Below are 15526 nucleotides of genomic sequence, written 5' to 3' on the forward strand. Positions count from 1 at the left end.
CTTCGGGAAGTAAATGTAGATCTATTGCATGTGCTGGCTATCTACACTTCCAAATCTACCATTGAAAATTTCCACATTGTGCTTTTCCAGTTGGCCTTCTCCTGCATATTTGTTCTCTGCTACCTGTATGAACTCTTCCTCCAATTGGTAGGGTGGAAGCGCTTGTAGTTTTTGCTTCATGGTCTTCTTCTTTGCCGGTGAGACTGGTGAGCTTTGCATTGATCTTGGAGCCAATACATAGCATTTGGCAAGTTAGGTAACTTTCAAAGTTGAAAAATCCTTGTAATGCCCTATTTGAGCTGGGATAAGCCGAATTAGAGTTTGAAGCTAAAAAAATTACTATTGACATCCATAAAAACAGAATGAATCACCAAAAATCAACTATGACAAAAAAATTACATATGGGATAATATGTGTGCTTACTATCTAGAGCATGATTTTGGCATGAAATGTAAACATTGGTTGTGCACAAGGGGTTATAGGCATTGAAAATTAGAAGGATTTGGAAAAACATAATGAAATCACCAAAAATTAACTATGACAAAAAAATTACATATGGGATAATATGAGTGCTTACTATTTAGGGCATGATTTTTGCATGAAATGTAAAGTTTGGTTGTGGAAAAGGTTTATAGGCATTGAAAATAAGAAACATTTTGCAAAATTTGGATGGATAAATGCCAGGTTATGGTCAATTTTTTGCCTAGAAGGCTTTTGAAAATGGTACAGATACTCAGGGTGTCCAAATTCTTCAAACATTGAGGTGCAAGCTTGTGATAGCATGCTAAAGTTGAAGGTGAACAAATTTGACAAAAATGGGTTCAATCTAGCATCAAAGATAGTAAGTGTGCTTATTATCTATGATGGCTTTTTGTAACCTTTTTCAATTTGACTTGATGGGGTGATTTTCCATTATGTATCAAGGCCTAAATGTGTTTTTGACCAAATTTGGGTTGTGAAGTGTTCCCTTAGGCTCAATTCTAGAAATTAAAAGTACAAGTGCATACTTTTGGAGTAATGGTCAAAGAAAAAATTATTTTTTCCATTGTGTACCCTTGCAATTTTTTGCCAAAAAAGACTCTTGATGCTTTTCACTTGTCCTATAGGCCTAGTAAGTAACCCTTAGCCCCTTTTTACTTACAAAATCCCTTAGCTGTAAAAATTTTGCCAATAAAAAGAACCCTTTTCCTATTGTATCTGCAAGATTTTTTCCAAGATATTTTTTCAACACCCCTTTGTATTTGAAAATGTGAGAAAATATAGATTAAAATACTCCTATTATTGAACCCACATGATAGGCACTTTTTTATTGCCCTTGAGACCTGGAGAGCTTTTCTCCTCATTAGTGAGAATGAGGCTGTAGTTTTTCTACTTAGACTTTACTTACTTGGGAATACTCTTATACACGCCAATTAGTCCCAGTAAATCATGAAGTATACTTTCCCTTCCAAAACATTTCTGTTTGGACTCCAACTACCACATTTTTTGAAAATTTTGTAGATTCAAGATCCATGGGCCTACTTAGACCTCTCATCACCGGCATTGGTCCTTGAACCAAATTTGACATGCAAGTTCAACATAGCTTTGTGATCCCTGGCGTGACTTTTGTTTGCCATTTTGAGCTTGTTTGCTATTTATTTCTTATTTTTAACCCTTTTTATTATAAAAGTCAAAAGGAGATTACAAATACAATTAAAAAAATAGAAATCCAATCCAAAAAATATCAAAACATACATAAATAACATATTTGGCCATATTTTTGTGAATTTCTCCAATTAGATCACTTTTTGGTCCAAAACCACACAAAAAAATAATGAAACGAACAAATTTTTTGAGGATACTTACACTATGCACACACACCTACGGGCTAGCATATTATGTTTTCCAATTATCTTTACTTAAAAGGAATTTTTCATTGAATTTTGTAGAAAAACCACACATTAACATATAAACACTTCAAACATTACACTTTTTTTTAGCAGATTTCATACATTTGGGTCCGCATTCAATAAGCCTTCTCGTCTCCTGATCGAAGTCCTTTGGGGTGATAGTGTGTAGATTCAGTAGTGCTATGCATGGGTTGAAAAGTGGTGTGCATGCATATACCTAATTGGATCTACTATGCTTGTAACGTCAATGCATTGTAAAACCTGATGTTGTGCAAGAGGAGAGTCTTGAGCAGATTGCTTGAGGGTTTTTAATGTCAAGGCCCCTTGCTGATTAATTCTCTTAAGTAGAATATCTTGAATGTGTTGAAATTGTTCTTTAATGGTTCTTTGTGATGAACAACCATCTTTGACTATTCAATCGATATTTTGAAAGATTGGTTGATGATTGAATCGGTGGCTATTGAAGCTTTCCCCCCCATTTGTGAGTAGCCTTGGTTGGTGTCTTTACTTCTAGCCTATTTTTTGGCATCACACTCATGTGTGGTCTTTGGTGGTTGCACTTTCTTCTTGCTCTTCGATTTCATGATTGGTTCTTCAGTCTTGGAGGTACTCTGCTTGTTTTGTAATTGTTCCTTGGGTACCCAAATTTTCTTAGGAATTTTGTAAAGTTGAGCACTTGGTACCCAATAATTCATGGTTCCTTGCATGATTGTGTAATGAGCATAGGTCTTGTGCCAAGCAGCTGATATAGGTGTTGTGCTAAAACATGGTTTTGTTGTTGCTAAATTTGAAGCTCGTAAGTTAACCTTCCATTCCTTTTTGTTGTAATCAAGTGGAACTTTCAACTATCCATCTTTTAGTTTGAGTTTGAGGAACTTGTCATCCCAATCTTAAACACATTTATATGTTATCTTCCATGGAACTCCTAGTACCATGTATTCGTTCATGTGCTCATCTAGAATGTAGATAAATGTGTGGGTAGGGAAATACAACGAAGTGATAAAAAAAAATTTATGAATGAGTTTATGGTGATCCATATGCCCTATCATTTTCATGCAAATGACCAAGCAACAAAACATACAAAAAAGATCTTAAGTTTAGTTCTTACTAAAATTGTAAGCTCTAGAAGAACTGACTAGGAAATGAATCATTCAGCTTTGTGAGATTATAGAGTGTCATTGAAAATGGCTCTGAATGCCACTCCATTTAACTTGGTTTATGGGCTTAATGCTATATTGCCAATGGATTTTTTGTTACCAACTCTCAGAGTTGCACATTGGCATGCATAATTTTCATCAAAGTATCCAAGATGATTCTCACATGCATGCAATAGATGCACCATGGTTTCCCTCTAGGATGTCCATCCTAAAGGGAAAGTAAGGGCTCTACTATGACCTTTTCGACCAGCCACGAGATGAAGTGCTATATAGGATTTATGCAAGAATATTTCATATTTCATCATACTATATACAGACCTTTAAAGAGGCTTTCTACACTGGATTCTTTATATTCTAAACAAAGGTCTTTGGTCTAGTCAATTGAAAATCTTTGAGCATCATTTGTTGTTGATACGACCATGAATTGCAAGACACCAATCAACCTTCAATTCCACATAGAAGGGGACAAAAAGCTAAGGATCAAGTACTATGAAGCCTTCAAATCCCTCCAAAAGTAGCACAAGTCCCACAAGACAAAGCACTATCTTGTAGTGCAGTAGTTGTGTCATGGACGACCCCAGAGTAGGAGGAGAAAATGTTGCTAGCATGCTAAAAAAGTGGCCCATTTTTTAGCTCAATATTGTAACTTCACTCAGATTTGATATTAAAAACCCATTATGTCAAAAGTTGTAATCTTAATTATTTTTACAAAAATGTAAAGTGGATAGATAGTTGAGGTTGTGAGCTTCTAGCTTGTAACTACCCATAGGTTATCTCTAGTCCTCTCCTACCAAGATCTGAGTGTGTTTCCTTGGCTAAGGTATAAAAGCCAATCTTTGAAAGAAAACCCTTATAAAATCTTTGGATAATAAACATACACACAGTCTCCGACCTCTATGTACTCTTCTATAATCTTGTCTTGTTCAAAACTCCCTCATAGAAGATTGTTTGTTTGGAGCATCATCTGTTCCATTGTGTTTGCCAGTGAAAGCTCTATGTGACATTGTAGGTTTCTCATGATAATTCCATAAGCTTTTTGTAGCTAATAATTTTTTTCATTTCATGAACTCAAATTCGAAGCATTTAAACTGCACTTTAGGAGAGGTATTAGGGAAAAATTGCTAAGCTATTGAGCGCATTCCAAGACAAAATGGCCTTATCAATAATAAGCGTTCTTTTTTTGGAAAGTGGTTGAAATGTGGATTTGAGACCGTACACATGTGTATTTAGGCTCATTCTACACGACCTATAACTTTGGTAATGAATGGATTTTGTTTTCTTGGTGAATCATCAAGGTTTTATTGTGGATATTAGAATTAGTTTCTATTCTTTGATACACAGTTGAATGTGCATTGAGAAGATAAGGATTGAGTGTGTTTTCCAAGATATTGATAGCCTCTTGTAGCCTCCATGCACTAACCATGTTGACTCCTATTAAGTATGGAGCCTGATTTACCCCATGTAATTTTCTGTGTTAAAAACGCACATTTGTAAGGCCCCCATTATGAGGAGAAGCTATCGTGCGTGAAGAAAAATAACTCGCCGGAAAATAAAATCACTCGCCGGAAACCAAAATTTTAACGCCCAATCTCGAGCCTAATGGCTTTGCCGGAATATTCCATTTTTGCCGGAATATTATGACCGGACGGCGGGATCGGAAAGTGGTCGAAAAACGACCGATCAGTTGGCCGGTGGGGCCGGAAGTCAATGGCCGGTGGCCGGTGGTCGAATTCAAAAGCGGGCTTGTCTTCTCAAGGGCGCCCACACATGGGCGGATTGGAGGGTCCGATTTGGACTTATCTACACAAGGGCGGCTACACATGGTTGCCTCTCATGAGAGAGGGCAACCCTTTTGTCCTATAAAGGAGGTCATTTCTACACACATTTCATAGTGTGAAGTTGATGCAACAAGGTGGGTGTGAGGTGGTGAGAGTGAAGCAAGGTGGGAGCTCCAAAAGGGTATAATCCTTTTTTAACCTACTTGTTTTGAAGTACTAAAGCCATTGAGTGGCTGCTTTCCCATGGACGTAGCCCACATTGGGTGAACCACGTATATTGTGTGTACTCTCTCTCTCTCTCTCTACTCTATAATCTCTTGTGTGTGAAGATTATCTCTCTCCATTAAGTAATCTGCTCAATTATCTACGTCATATTTCCTAACAACTCGTATCAAAGCAAGGTTTGCTCATAGCTAAAGTATCTCAAGAAAAATATTCCTTGAATTGAGTGGGAGTTATGGTGGAGGAAGAGAAGCTCAAGATTGAGAAATTCAATGGCAAAAACTACCAACATTGGAAGATGCAGATGGAAGATGAAGCATGGATTGTCCTTGATCGAAAGGCACTGGGAACAATCTGTTTAAGCTTGGCGTCAATGGTGGCCTTCAATGTTTTGGACATGAAGACCACGGAGGACTTGATGAAGTCACTTGACGACTTCTACAAGAAACCATCGGCATCCAATAAGGTATTTCTTATGAAGCGCTTGTTAAATCTAAAGATGACAGAGAATGGTTCAGTTGCAGAACACCTAGATGACTTTAACACAAACATAAGTCAACTTTGATCGGTGAAAATTAATTTCGATGATAAAGTGCAAGCTCTCCTTATACTATCATCTCTACGGGGTAGTTGGGACAGCCTTGTGATGGTTGTAAGTAATTCTATTTCTGGCACAAATACTCTTAAGTTTGATGATATTGTGGGTGTTCTCCTAAGCGAGGAAATACAAAGCAGAAGCACAGGAGAATCATCAAGTACTGCACTGTCACTGGAAACAAGAGGAAGGCCTAAGGAGAGGTTCAAAAACCAAAAGGGTCGTGATCGCTCAAGACGGAGCGAGTCATGCACAAAGTTAGTTCTTGAATGTTGGAACTTCGGCAAGAAGGGCCACGTCAAGAAGGATTACTGGTCTAAGAATAAGAAGGAGACTGAGTCTCAAGACAACAAGCCCACATCGGAGGCCAATGTGGCAGGTAAAGTAGAGCAAGATGCTCTAATTCTCTCATTAGACAATGTGTCTAATTCCTAAATAGTAGATTATTGGCCTTCATTCCATGTGACACCACACAAGCAACATTTCCAAGACTACACCAAAGGTAATTTTGGGTATGTATACTTGGGAGATGATGAAGCTTGTGAGATTGTCGACAAAGGTATAGTTTCTGTCAAAACTACTAACGGAAATGAATGGAAGCTTAAAGATGTTAGGCATGTTCCTTCTCTTCAAAAAAAATTGATCTCTACAGGACAATTGGACGATGAAGGTCACAACATTGCATTCGAAAACAAACAGTGGATGATCAAGGGATCTTTGGTGATTGCCAAGCGAGAAAAGGTCGGTACACTTTACTTGTGTACTATCAATATGCAACCTTCAGCTTGTGCAGCAACTACAGAAGTGACAGTGCGGTGTGGCACTACTGGCTTGGGCATATGAGTGCCAAAGGAATGCAAATCCTTCAAACAAGCTTCTGCCAGGTTTGAAAGAAGTGGACTTAGAGTTCTGTGAAGATTGTGTTTATGGTAAACAAAAGAGGGTTAAAATTTCAAAAATCAAGAAATGAAAGAAAAAATAAAAAACTTGAGTTGGTTCATCTGATGTTTGGGGTCCTGCAAGTACACCATCACTTGGTGGCTCATTGTAATATGTAACATTCATAGACGATGCGACTCGAAAAACATGGTTTTATGTCATGAAGAATAAGTCCGATGTATTTTCCATATTTCAAAATGTGGAAAGCTTTGTGGAGAATGAAACAGGTACCAAGGTTAAATGCCTCAGATCCAACAATGGACGCGAATTTTGCAGCCAAGCTTCTGAAAGTTTTTGTGCTAGCAATGGCATTCGGAGGCAAAGGACAACCCCAAGAACACCTCAACAAAATGGGATTTTGTCAAGGATGAACAGAACAATCATGGAGCGAGCACGAAGCATGCGGCTACATGCAGGCCTACCACTTGAGCTTTGGGCGAAAGCAGTAAGTACGTCAATGTACTTAATCAACCGGTCACCCTCAACAGCATTGGATGGGGGAGTTCCAGAAGAGGCATGGACAGGTAAACCGGTGAACTATTCATTTCTCAAAGTGTTTGGGTGTGAGGCTTTCATGCACATAGATAGAAGTCTAAGGTCAAAGCTAGATGCAAAGTCCAAAAAGTGTTTCTTCATCAGCTATGGAGAAGGTGACTTTGGGTATCACCTATGGAATCCTGAAGATGGTAAAATATTTAGAAGTAGGGATGTAATTTTTAACGAACAAAATATGTACAAAGATTACTTGGAAAGAAAACAAACAAAAGAAACAGGTGATGAGTACATGGAGCTTGAGGATCGTGAAGACTCAAGGACTGCAAATGGTGACAATGTGCAACAACGTCAACCAAATGAGGAGCCTCAACCTATTCCCCGAAGATCTACAAGAGAAAGTAGACCTCCAAAAAGGTTTGTTCCTTCCTTCAACCATCTCTTGATCTTAGATTCTGGAGAGCCGGATTCATACAAAGAAGCTATGCAACACGAATACTAGAAGAATGGACGGAGAGCATGCAAGTGGAGATGGACTCACTACATCGCAACCAAACATGGGAGTTGGTTGAGTTGCCTGAAAGTAAGCGGGCACTTCAAAACAAGTGGGTGTACAAGCTGAAGGAAGAAGAAGGTGGGAAGAAAAGGTACAAGTCTAGGCTTCTGGTAAAAGGGTTTTCTCAAAAGAAAGGTATTGACTTCAATGAAATATTTTCTCTTGTTGTAAAAATGAACTCAATTAGGCTTGTCGTAAGCCTTGTGGCTGCTCATGATTTAAATCTTGAGCAAATGGATGTAAATACGGCATTTCCTCACGATGACTTAGAGGAGGAAATTTACATGCTTCAACCAAAGGGGTCTGAAGTAAAAGGTAAGGAGAAAATGGTTTTCAGATTAAAGAAAAGCTTGTATGGTTTAAAGCAAGCATCAAGACAATGGTACTTCAAGTTCGATCGATGGATGTTAGATCATGGATTCAGAAGATGCAACTGAGATCATTGCATCTACACGAAGAATTTGGGAGATGGGAAGTTCATCTTCCTAATGTTGTATGTTGATGACATGTTGATTGCAAGTGCTAACATGCAAGACATCAAAGACCTAAAAGAGGAGCTATCTAGATCTTTCTCAATGAAATATTTAGGTATTGCAAAGAGGATATTTGGTATGAAGATATCAAGGGAAAGGAAGAAGAAGACAATAAAGCTATCTCAAGAGGATTACATCAAGAAGGTACTAAGAAGGTTTGCAATGCAAAATGCAAAAACGGTTTCTACACCTTTGGATGGTCACTTTAAACTAACCAAGGATATGTGTCCAAAGACACAAGAGAAGATAGCCTATATGTCTAAAGTTCCATATGCTACAAAGGTTTGTTCTCTTATGTATGCTATGGTCTAGACAAGCCCAGACATTACACATGCAGTGGGAGTTGTGAGTAGGTTCATGGACAACCCAAGTAGAGAACTGGCAAGCTGTGAAGTGGATAATTAGGTATCTAAAAGGGACAACAACAAATGCTTTGTATTTTGGAGAAATTGATATTTTTCTAGAAGGGTATGCTGATGCAGATATGGTAGGTGACAAAGATACTCAAAGGAGCACTATTGGCTATGTCTTCACGGTTGGAGGCACAGCAGTAAGCTGGGCTTTAAAGCTACAGAAAGTGGTCTCACTTTCTACCATGGAAGCAGAGTATGTAGCAATGACGAAGGTAAGCAAAGAAATTCTGTGGCTTCACAGATTCTTCGAAGATCTTAGATTTAAACAAGACAATTGTGTCTTGTATAGTGATAGCCAAAGTGCTATCCATCTTGAAAAGAAATCAGCCTTTCATTCAAGGACAAAACACATTGAGGTGAGATATCACTTCATACGCACTCTTTTGGAAGAGGGATAGCTAAAGCTAGGAAAGGTGCATACAAGGGAAAATCCTGTAGACATGTTTACAAAGGTGGTCACCAAGGAGAAGTTGAGATTTTGCTCATCTTCAATCGGCATTCAAGGAAAAGAAGCCAGGATGGAAAGCAGTCACATGTTTGGTTTGAAGATCAGTCTCCAAGTGGGAGATTGTTAAGTATGGAGCCTAATTTACCCCTTGTAATTTCCTGTGTTAAAAACGCACATTTGTAAGGCCCCCATTATGAAGAGAAGCCCTCGTGCGTGAAGAAAAATAACTCGTCGAAAAATAAAATCACTCGTCGTCGAAAACCAAAATTTTAACACGCGGTCTCGAGCCTAATGGCTTTGCCGGAATATTCCTTTTAGTTGGAATATTATGCCCGGACAACAGCCGAAAAGTGGTCGAAAAACGACTGGTCGGTTGGCCGGTAGTCAATGGCCGGTGGCCGGTGGTGGGAAGTCAATGGCCAGTTGGGTGGTGGCCGAATTCAAAAGTGGACTTGTCTTCTCAAGGGCACCCACACATGGGCGGATTGGAGGGTCCAATTTGGACTTATCTACACAAGGGCGGCTACACATGGCTACGTCGCATGAGAGAGGACAACCCTTTTGGCCTATAAAAGGAGGCCACTTCTACATACATTTCATAGTGTGAAGTTGATACAACAAGGTGGGTGTAAGGTGGTGAGAGTGAAGCAAGGTGAGAGCTCTAAAAGGGTATAATCCCTTTATAACCTACTTCTTGTTTTGAAGTACTAAAGCCATTAAGTGGTTTCTTTCCCGTGGACGTAGACCACATTGGGTGAACCACGTATATCGTGTGTACTCTCTCTCTCTCTACTCTATACTCTCTTGTGCGTGAAGATTATCTCTCTCCATTAATTAATCTACTCAATTATCTACTTAGCTACGTCATATTTCCTAACAACTCCAACCCGCAGTATGAAATTCATGTACATGGTCCTTGCTATCCATACAATAAGATAGAGTGAGGCTTGGCAATCCTAAAACTCGACGGACGTCCATAACATAGATTTTTGGCACTAACATGCTCAATCAATACTCGAGGAGGTGACTAAGATGGGTCATGGAGACTCTTCAAGGGTGTCAACCTCAAGAAGTGAACCTAACATGCAAGGATTCCAATCTCTATAAGCAAATCACCAACTCAAAGATTAAACAATTTGCCTATGTTCTTTCTCACTACTCTCGGTCATTAAGCTATTTCAATGAAAAACCGGATTTGGATAGCCATGAAACTTCAAGGAAATCTATATTACATCTCAAAAGACAAGTCTACAAGATCTGGTAGCATTTGAACTAGGTACAAAAATCATGATCCATTATTTACCAGGTCATAAAAACTACAAAAAAACCATTTAGATAGGCTTTCACAAGGTCTAATAATACTCTCCTATCGTCAAAATGTCTTAAAACAAATATTTAAGCGCTCAAACTTGAAGAGAAGGGTCACATATGTGAGGTCTCAAATCACAACAAAACTTGAAATACTTACACTTGAATGAAAGAGCAGAAGAAGGGGAACACAATGCAAGTTTTGAAATTTGAATTAGATTACCCAATTATGAGATATGTTGATTACAAAGGTAGATATGAGAGGCGGCTTCACAGTACATACAACAGACCTCATTTCTTTATCCAAAAGATTTTCTCCTTTCAAACTAGATCTATTGGCTTATGTACTTAAGGCTTTCCAAAAATGGCCATTGGCCGGCTACTTTGGGTCTTCATACAAAATACGAAATTTATAACTCAAGTATTTGTAGCCCTAGGATCAAAATTACATCTCATGTACATGGTTCTCAAAAAAATAAAGTACAATTTATCAAAAAAAAATTCTTTAAAATATATGTTTGACTACAAGGATGCCCATAAGCTATACTGGCCAAAGAATCCCCCTTCCTAGCCAATGCACATCCTTGTGTAGCTACATAAGATCTATCATTGGTAGTTTTTGAAGTGTCACTTCTCAAGGGACTTTAGTACTTTGTTGAACTTTGTTGCCTTTTCCATTATGTATGCCTTGAATGAGAGATCTTTGAGAGGGTTGTTGGGCAATGTGTTGTGGTAGGCCACATGTCTTGCTTATAGCTCTTTTGTTAATGGAGTGCAAATGTTTGAATCCATTTGGAAGAATCTTCTACATAATTATTTGAGGACCGTCTTCTAGGAATTGGGCAATAAGTTGAGTCGATCCTTAGATGTTGTGGTGCGTTCCTATATATGGTTTCATCTTGAGGCCGCTTATTGAACCATCTCTTTTTCCATAGGGGTTGGCTCTCAAGGATGAGTAAGACTTGTTCTTTGGCTATAGCCACTCCCTCATAATCTCCATTCATCTCTAAAGCTGGAAGCAACTTTGTTTTCCACAAGATAGCTATTTGTTGCATTAAGGGTAGAGCTAGCATGTTGTGGCAAAAAAAATATATTTTCTCATCTGGTTGGATCATTATTATTGTAGCAAACTCCAAAACCTTGGTCTCATACTCAATGTACTCTTTTCTACTCCGTTCAAGATTAGCAACCACTTGAGCTCATCTCACGCATCTACTTTGGGTCTCTGTCTTCATTTAGATCCTGCATGCCCCCTACGGTTGCATTACTAGGTAGGTCTACTAATAGTAGCTACTCAACACTTTGAAATTCTATGTGTGTGGTTTAGGTGATCATCACATGTTTAGATACTTGACAAGTGCCACCCAAATCCACAGTTTTTGCTATTAATTCCCAAACATGCATCTCTACTTGTGCAGTCAAATCTACTTTTTCTTTGGCAAGCTATTCTTGCAACTTATTGATCTATTGCTCCTTTTGAGCATTGGTCATGAGAATACCAATCATCAGCAGTTACCTTTGTAGCTTCTCTTGTTCTAGTTTTTCTTTGAGTGCTTTGACTTCTTTTGAGTTTGCAGTAGAAGGAAGAGAAGTAGATGCTATCGGTGCCATATCTTGATTGGCATGGAGAGTGGAGAGGGTATGCTTGATTGCATCACAAGAGTCACATAGCCTCAAGTACCTCTTCCTCTCCTTTTCTAGACTCTCTTCTATTTCATTCCATTGCCCTTAGAAGTGGCTATTTGCATCTATTTCTCTTTCAAGATCTTTGTAAGTTTCTTCAGTATCCTTCTTTGCCTTCTCTAGATCTGCCTGTAGCCTTTTCTTATCCCTTTGTAGACCTTCCACTCACTACTTAAGCTATACTATCTCTTGATTTTCTTTTGTCGTGGTTTCCTTGGCATTGTTTTCTTCTTTAGCTGGATCCCTGGTCACAGTTGAGTTTTAGCTTATCAAGGGACTCACAGAGATCAAACTTTTTGACTATTTGCATTGCCACCTTGAGTCATTCGTGGGCTACAATGTAAATATGTCTCTCTTCAACATGGCTTTTCTTTGCTTTAATGAATCAACATGTCCTTCAAGTTGTGGAGGAGACCTTGGTATGTTGGCAAATTTGTCTTTTCAAGGTGTTTTTTTTCAAGTTGTAGCAATTCCACATTAGTTGATTAGGTAAGTCTTCTTCATTTTGGGATTCCAATTTTTTCTACTCTGATATAATTTCTTGTGCAACATCACTAATATTTTTAGGATCTTGAAATAGAGGTTGTGTGGAAGCCTATCCTTCTTTATGCATAGTGGTAGACAGTGGACAAGGTGGTTTGGGAGATGTGGTCTCCCCAATTCCCTCTACTATAGTTGTAGTAGTCGTAATTTCTCAAACAGCCTCCTCATGATGTGTAGCCATATTGTAAAGAGAATCTAGGATCAAATCAAGATCTATACTCCATTGTCTCTTGGATTCCACCTCTCTCTGAGCAGCTTTATGTTTCAGCAGTGAATGGATTCTTTGTCTTTGAGCATCATCCAACTTGAAGCTGTCTTTTGTAGTTTACTTTCTCTCTTCCTTGATCTTTTGCAGTCTTGCATCTAACCCTAAGTTGTCTAATTCCAAGGAGTATGGAACTTTTTGTGTCTTTGTAGATTTTATTTGCTCTTTTTCCCTCTTGGCTAGTCTTTCTACTCAAGGTGCTGAAATTGTTCAAGACCCTAGCCCTAGCAGGGGGACCAGGTCTTTCCACCAAGCTCGGAACCCATTCAAGACTCAAGATGTAGGTTTGGGCCTAGACCCAAGATGAAATCCAAACCAAAAACCACCTGTGTTTGTAAACATGATTTCAATAAGCTTTTTAGTTAGAACATGATTAATACATCGATAAAAGTTATTGAGCTTCCTCCATGGATCTTTGTACTTGTGTTCTTGAAATGTGTTCCTCTTGTTGTGGTTTCCTCCTGACAAGGGTAATCTCTATTTCTTCTTCTTATTTAGTTTTTTGGTCTTCTGAAGGGATAACTTATTTCCCTCTGATCTCTTCATGGAGCTCTATGTATGACTCTGTGGCTCCACTATCTATGTGGGGTTCTTTTGAGCTTGAGCCATGCGTATTTCTTTTTGTTGTATTCATCAAAGCACTCCTTTCATCTTGGACACTATGCATGGACTTTTGTTGTACCCGTCAAATCACTCCTTACATCTTGGACACTATGCATGGACTTGTGTATCAAATCAGTCATGGACTGTGACTGTGTCTAAGGGAGATCATCAATCATTCCAAGGGCTTTATATGCTATGTGGGCAAGCATTGGTCCAACATTCATGTAAACTTTGTTCTTCTTATTTCTCTTGAGGTTAGACTCTACCAAATTTTCCAATATGTAGATATTGATGTCGTATTTGATGATGCAACGCTCTGATAAGCCAATGGCCATAACCACCATGAGATGTAGGAGTGGCTCAGTGTACCTTGGTGGCTTTTGTACCTTGAGGTACTGAGAAATCAATTGTAATGAAAGCTCTATTTCTACATAGATCAAATCCTTGTAGGTAATTTTATGGACATGTTGCTTGATAAAGGCTTTGTCATTGTGGATTGCCTTGTCTTTAACAGCAAGTTGTGGTGGCTGGTAGGTAGCTAAAGTGCTTGGCATATTATTTCACTTGTGATCTTCACTTGTACCGTAGCTTTGTATTTGTCTATAAGACTCACCTCTGCATTGTATTGTATGCTTCACATCAATTCATGTGCTCTTTGAAAGTATGCGCCCCATGGTGGCAAGAAAAAAAAATTGTCCATCTGCAAGCATCTGGCACTATCAATCACTTTAGGCTTTTTATGTAGATTCCACAACTCCTTTGGGAATATGGTAGCCTTGACTTCAGTTCCATCTGTAGCTTGAAACAAATATAGTTGTTGGTATCTACTCCAGATATTTGTCTTTGACATGTGCCTTTTTCTCGATGAAATATAGACAACTTTGTAAGGGACAACTCCCCACTCTTTGGGCACGTGTCTTTGATGTATCTTCTCAAATTTAATGAAGAGTCATGGCCCCAATGGCTCTTAACAAGAAGAAATGTGACACTTGCTCTAGATCGTCAAAAGGCTCTAGCTCTCTCTCTCTCTCTCTCTCTCTCACTCTCATAATAGCAAATGAGTCCTGATTTGCTCTACCTTGGGTACAAGTATCCAACTTTTCTAGAACCTCAAGCATACTTTTACCTTTCTTGCTTAGATTTCTCATGTCATATCAACTGTGGATTAAACGGCTTGTGATTTGGATATCCTATCGTTGTTTGCCCTTGATTTTGCAAATTTTACCAATCATAAGTTAGCCAAAAGTTTGATTGCACCAAATCTTTCAGAACTGGTCATGTTTGAAATTTTTTCTTTGTTGATTTGGCATTTTCTTTCAAAACTTGATTTCAGCTCTCTTGGATAATTTTATTAGTTTTTAATCTTTATTAACTAATCTTTCAAAACATTTCAAATGCATAAGTGAAGGGTAAGTAGACGAAATGAAAAGCCCCATGAAAATGAAAAGTCATAGGAGATGAAAAGCCCATTAAAATGGAAAGTCAAAAGACATTCCATCTCAATATAAAAGAAGTGGTCCATTGCATTTCTTCTCCATTAACTTTATTTTAGCATTTCCTTCTCTTTAGAGTTTCCTTGCACTCTGTAGGTAGAGTTTTCTTGCGCTATGTAAGGTTGGTGAAATCATATCAGTAGGACTCCGTTATGTCGGTTTAGTGTAATTCCACCATTTGTAAGTGAGCAAGTAAAAATTCAAGCAAAAAATAGATTTTGTACACTATACACATGAGTTCTCATCAACTTGCAATATCCATAGGCTGCTACTCTCCCATTCCCATTTCGAGTCATCGGGGATGAGAGGTTGTGTAATGTGCATCGATGATTACACAATGCCTATGGAAGACCTTGTAATGTGACCCTATTATGCCAATGGAATAAGTGCATGGGGTAACACTATGCTATGCTAGATGTGGATACTGAACTATTTATTCAGTGGTCTTTGATGTTGAGGCTTCACCCTATACTATGTTCTCTGGAAAAATATATTGAATATGTCACACTCTTTCCTTAATTGTGGGCTTTTGAGATACCCGTGTCATGATTTCAATTGTCTTAGGTATCCATTTGTACTTAGGTGTTGTGGTTGGTTAAGGCACCTAAG

Source organism: Adiantum capillus-veneris, chromosome 9 (genome assembly GCF_014529385.1).
Source record: "Adiantum capillus-veneris isolate H3 chromosome 9, ASM1452938v2, whole genome shotgun sequence".
NCBI lineage: Eukaryota > Viridiplantae > Streptophyta > Polypodiopsida > Polypodiales > Pteridaceae > Adiantum > Adiantum capillus-veneris.